The sequence below is a fragment of the Coenobita brevimanus genome, chromosome 61 (genome assembly GCF_032717465.1).
Source record: "Coenobita brevimanus isolate Jiangsu-jjx chromosome 61, ASM3271746v2, whole genome shotgun sequence".
Classification (NCBI taxonomy): Eukaryota; Metazoa; Arthropoda; class Malacostraca; order Decapoda; family Coenobitidae; genus Coenobita; species Coenobita brevimanus.
This window is the reverse complement of record NC_137014.1, coordinates 13,101,175-13,107,174: the sequence shown is the minus strand read 5'-3', so window position 1 is coordinate 13,107,174 and position 6,000 is coordinate 13,101,175.

Genomic DNA, 6,000 nt, shown 5'->3' with positions numbered 1-6,000 from the left:
AACACCTCCAGCCTGTGTACGCCACCCACGACACTCACGTATACCACCTCCAGCCACGGAGACGTGACTTTTTCCAGAGGAAGAGTGGTGAAATGCGTGATGTACAGCATAGTGCCCCTGGAAACTCACCGACACCCCCACCCGGACCCCACGGAGTAGCCGCAGCCAAACCACGGGATGCCGTGCGACAACGGCATAAGTCAGCCCGGGTCGTGCACCCCTATAGCACCCAGCCATCGCACCGTCGCCCTAGCAGAAAGATGACACTACCTTCGGGGAGTGGGACTGCCAGATCAGACTGGGGTGGAACTGCCTATCCAGGTCCAAACAGTGCCCCGCAGGAGTGTGCCTGTAGCCGCTCTCGTCTTCGTCAGACGGTCGATTGCCGCTCCGAAGGTGCTGCCCCCGAGTCGGCCTATTGCCGTTCCTCCCTCCGCCAGAAGGAGACGGCCTGTGGCCCCTCCCGCCTTCGTCAGACAGCCGGTTGCAGCTCCAGAGGTGCTTGCCGCTCTGAAGGTGTCCAGAGGCATGCTGATTCCCTCACTCAGGCCACGGCCAGTAGCCGAGCCTTGGCGCCTCATAGTTGCACCCTTGGGCAGCCACGGCCAATTGCTGGGCCCAACGGCCAGAGAGAGGTGTCGGCAGTGTCATCGCCCCAGCATGAGATGAGAGCCCGGACCTCCAGCATCGGAGAACCCCAGCAAGGCCTTATGGCTTCCCCTGGCCTCCGCTCCCTACGCCTGGCCCTGGAGAAGACCCACCTGACGGATCCTAGTTCAGGTCAGTGCCGCAGCCCCTCCCTGATGGCGCCCCTCGACTCTGGGGACCGCAGCCCTCAGTCTCTCCAGACCCTCCCCAGGACGCCCAGGCGTGATCTCTCCACGCCCCCAAGACGGTGTAAGACCTCCACCTCCGGCCGAGACCTGAGCCAGAGATTCCTGGACCTGTTTGGCCCCAGTCCTGAGGGCCACACTCATGAACCTAGCCCGGAGACTACGGATCCCTTCGCCACCTGCAGTCCTGGACGAGAGTGGACGCCCCTGCGAGTCATCCCGTGCCCTCTCGGCATGCCCTCCCTTGGCGGTGCCCTTATTCAGGCAGAGTTGCCGCCGGTGTGTCTCCCTGCCGCCCCCACTATATGAGTGAAACATGTTAAGCGTGGTGTTGCCCCAGAATTAGCTAAGTGACTTATGCTAAGTGTGACGTTGCCCCAGAATTAGTGCAACAGTGATACAGTGACTTAATGTATATTGAATATCTGGGCAAGTGAAATCACGGGTGGATGAGTAAGGACGAGTGCAGAAGCTAAGTTCTGGTGAATCAGACTCACGAGTGAAGCCCTTGCAGAAAACCAGTAAGACTACTACCTCGAGAAATCCTCTATAGTAAATTACACCAATGTCCTTTGTACAGGAAACAGTAGAGAAAAGTGTTAATAATATTCTCCCGCTTGTACTACCGTAAACACAGTGAATTCCCAGTGTCCTCCACCCTCTCTTTAAGAATCTCCTCCCAGCAGCTAGTGTGAACGTAGACGAGGAATAGAATCAATTCTCAAAACCCCTTTGCTATCAAAAAATACTAAGTTTGAATTAATCATACTTACTCCCTCCTAATATTACTATAACTCTGTTCTGACCCGCCGCGAGTCACTCCCCTCCCCCCCCCGTGTGATACCCCACTCCCCGTGCTCCCACGCGCACCTGTACTCCCTGTACACCTGTGCACTAGAATTACTGCGTTGGTGTAAGTATCTGTTAAGCCAGTATCCTGCGAGATACTAATATCCTAGTTAAGGTTTTATTTCTCTACCATATACTGTGTTGTAATATCTGCTGTTTTGTCCTGTGTCTGACTGTGGTAATATACGTGTAAAGGTTATTGCCTGGAGTTTTTGTGTCCTGCCTCTCTTTATTGCACTAAGCCCCGGTCTCGAAAGAGGACCCCACTACACGTTAGGTGTTCTAGGATCGAGAAGTCGGACCTTTTTCACCTAACATTACATTCCCACTGCTAATTTTGCTTGATATATATGTGAACAGTTTCGTATCTGTTCTTTAATTGACATGTTGGGAACAATGCAATTTAATTAGCTGAAGATGTGTCCGGATTTTGGTTCTACTTCGTTATTAATTTAGCTTCTGTTTAGCTTAAGTTGGTAATTATAGGCTGTGATTTCCATTATCAGCCATCAAACAACGTTGTTACATATGAAGATAGGGTTAGTGGACAAGGATAATAGAATGTTTTGTTATGAGTGGCGAATTGAATCCCACAGGCTTTGAGTTCTAAGAGCGCCACACGTGTGCTCAAACAAGTGTTGGCAACATGTAAGCAACACAGTAACGAACACGCTGCACACATATTGGAAACAGCAGCGTCCAGATCATGTTGGCAATATCATGATGAAGTCTCAGCTGCCTGGTATGGACACACTTATCCCATCGCCTCTGCTGCCAATGTTCGAAGCTGCACTGAAACATGTTTGCATACATCTGTCCAAATACTGTAGGAAAGATGTTCCCGAACATGTTGACTGCCGTGTTGCCACCATATGTTCGAGAGCAAGTGTGGACGCGCACTAATACATAACCCTGGAGACCCAAGTCTATGTACAACTGTCCGTGTGCTTCATTCTATGCTCAGTTGGTCTCCTACAGTATAAGCGCTGTTTGCAGGTGCTAAGTTCCATCTTTATTATTTCCTGGTCATATATTGATGTGGAATCACTAGGGCGACCTGAACGATGACCGCTGACCGTTGTAACATCTTTTCTAAAGCGCCTAATCCACCTTTCTACAGTTCTGCTTACACCAAATGTTTAGGCGCATTTTATTGGGGTCAAATGGGATTGGATTAGGATCGAGGCGGATTACTGATCCAGAAGGGCTACACCAAAACAGTCCAGCAGTTTCGGATCGGCTTGTCCTGTTGCCATGGCGACACCCCAGTGCCCCACCTGATTGTAAACAAAACGATGGCGGCTGAAAGTTCAGGCTGGGATGATTTGGTCAGCAGTAATTCTGCTCTCATTGTCAGCAATACGATCTCATTTCTGATAAAACCAGACACAGTTGAGCCCCTCATACCCACCTTAGTAACTGGGAATAGTATTATATCAGTATATTATTAAAAAAGCAAGTAAATACGGCACTTACAATGTACGAGCTGACTCCATTTTTGTTTTCGTGTGACGTCACAATCTAGGATCGCCCGGCTCATTTTCTCTCCAGTCCAGGACCAGGACTGTGCCTCCCCAAAACAGGACCAGCTGTCAGGATAGACTTTCGATCCGGGATCGATCCGGGATTAAACTTTCCCTCGTCAAAACGTGCCTTTTGAACCATCTGTTCGGGATTATTTCCTCCTTAATAAAGGTATATCATGTCCTCTCTCATCTTCCCAGAAGTTGGTCGCATGTTGTTTTGTCCTGTCTATACCAAGGTAGGTACTAGGTCTTCCTGACGTTTTGTAATATGTTACGGCCAAGCAGTCATCGCCTGAACAAATATGGTTCACATTTCCTCTCTTGAAAGCAGCAATTCACGCAAATGGATGGTAAGGCTTCCGAATTTCTTGGGTTCGTTTATATTGTCATCTCATCAGCAGCAGATATGATGCTTGAGGAAAGTCAGGCAAGCCAACCACGAATATGTAGCTGTGGTAGAGCTTTCATAATTTTTAACATGTTGCACTTTATCTTAGGACAAAACCGGGACACGACTTTTGTCCTTCACTGTACATGTACATCCCACACCAACACACAGCAACCCTTTTTCCCAAACACCACAGAACACTTAAGAGTATCCCTACATCTCAAACAAGCTCCTCCAAAACCCAAGCCTCCATCACTTTCAAAACCCAAAATCGCCCTACAAAGAACAAGCATACATACTCGTGTACCACTGTGGAAGCGTAAGTCTCATTACACTAACACACACCGAGTCTGAAAACCAGTCTTCTTCGCATAGGTAGTCCATTCCACTTGACCACAGCATAAATTATTTCCCTTCATTTCAGAAGAGACACGTAACATTATCGAGAAAATAGATATCTCTACATGCGTAGGGCCAGATGGCATCAACAATTTACACCTGAAAATTTAGGACCACAACGGATCCAGACCCTCACAAACATCAGCAACTGTTCTACGCACATTGTACCATTCCCAGCATTTGGCAACATGGAATAATTATAATTGTCAAACCAAATAAGGACCTAACACCGTTTTTCATACAAACCCATTGCACTACCTCGGATGTCATCCAAGATAACTGAACACTTAACCCGCTGCATCCCGGAGACGTGAATTCACGTCCTCACATGATGTGCACTCATATCCTGGAGACGTGAATTAATGCAGCAACATTGCAAGGTCCCTAACTTGCACAATTTTCAATTTTCGCGAGTCATTTCGGAAGGTGTCCCGTATACACGGGACACCTTCCTCTATTCCTCTACAAGATGCCAAGCAGGGACAATGCCTTACACCGCATAACCTCTCCCCCCCCTGCACACCATTGTCTTGGCAATTCACCTGTTACCAGTGACCTGGCCAATAAAGACATTCAGGGCCAGAGTGATTCCCCAATCGATGACAATGTGGAGGACAAAGTTTACATAGCATTAGAGGAAGAAACAGTCAGAAATGATGATCAGGTAATGTGGGAAAAAAAGGTCATGAATGGTGATGAGTTAGTGAGTGAAACAATGCTTATAATGCCTATATTACTGTTTGAAAACCAATATACTCTTGTACTACATATAAATTCGTACCAAGTAAATAAATAAATACTGTTTATGAGTGGATAAAATAGTTACCCTCCCATGGAACTTGTTTTCTTTGGTGCCAGCCTGTTAGAAAACCCAGTCAGGTAAGGAGGTACTCGTACCTAGATCGAGTATTTTAAACCTCAGGTGGGCGATTTCTCTACGAATTTTCGATGTTTCTCACCAAAAGCGGATGTTTGAGCCAAAAAAAAAAGGTCCAAAAATGTTGGGACTGGGGCGTACCACTGCCCAAAAAACGTCGGGATGGTGCGGGTTAATCTTTAACAGTCACACCTCATGTCCCGTTGCTGCATCACAACATAGCTTTAGATCACTACTTTCCACTTACATCTTACCAACCAACCGTACGCTATATGCATCTGACGACATCAACTCCTAGGAACCCGCACAAAGCGTACGTCTTACAACAAGAGAGAATAAAATCCTGTGATTCCATCCCTGGTACAAACTATTGACCAAAATCTACAACACAAACATTGAGAACAACACCAAACATTGGCTTGCCAAATGCTTATCTGGTAGCCAAGCATATGTTACACTCAAGGGGAAGTCATCACGAACACGAAACTTCCCCAACGGAGTACCACAGAACTCCTCATTCATTCCCACTTTTCAAATTCTACATGTATGACATCCCTACCAGCCACCATTATTCGGGGTTTAGACATTAAAAATTGCGATTTTTAAAAATAAGATTAGAAAAAATTGGCATTTTTAAAATTCAAATAAGACTTTAAAATTAAGCTATAATTAGAGAAGAGAGAAAAGAAATACTTCAGCTAATAAACCCCACCGGCTGATATGGCTCTGAGAAGAATTGGCATTAACTAGAAGCATGAGTAAAGTCATAGTAACTACTGAAATTGCTACTGTATATCTGATTTAGTGAGGTAATTTGTGGCCCCAAGCTTAGCCTATGTGAACGAGAATCCGGTGGTCTGTGGGTTCAAGTACCCTTTCTCTTGCAATCCGCCATCCTTCTTTGAGAGATATGGAACGAGTTGAGAGACGCCTGTACCTAGGTCTATACCACGTTGACCCATATGCATGTGGGTGGAGCCCATATATTACATTCTTGGCCCTGAATCAAAGAAAACGTGCCGGTACAGGGCTCACGAAAACGTAAATGCTGGCACGCATTATAGTGCAACATGTGGACGTAGGTGTACACCGTGGGTGGATGTAGTGCAACATGTGGACGTAGGTGTA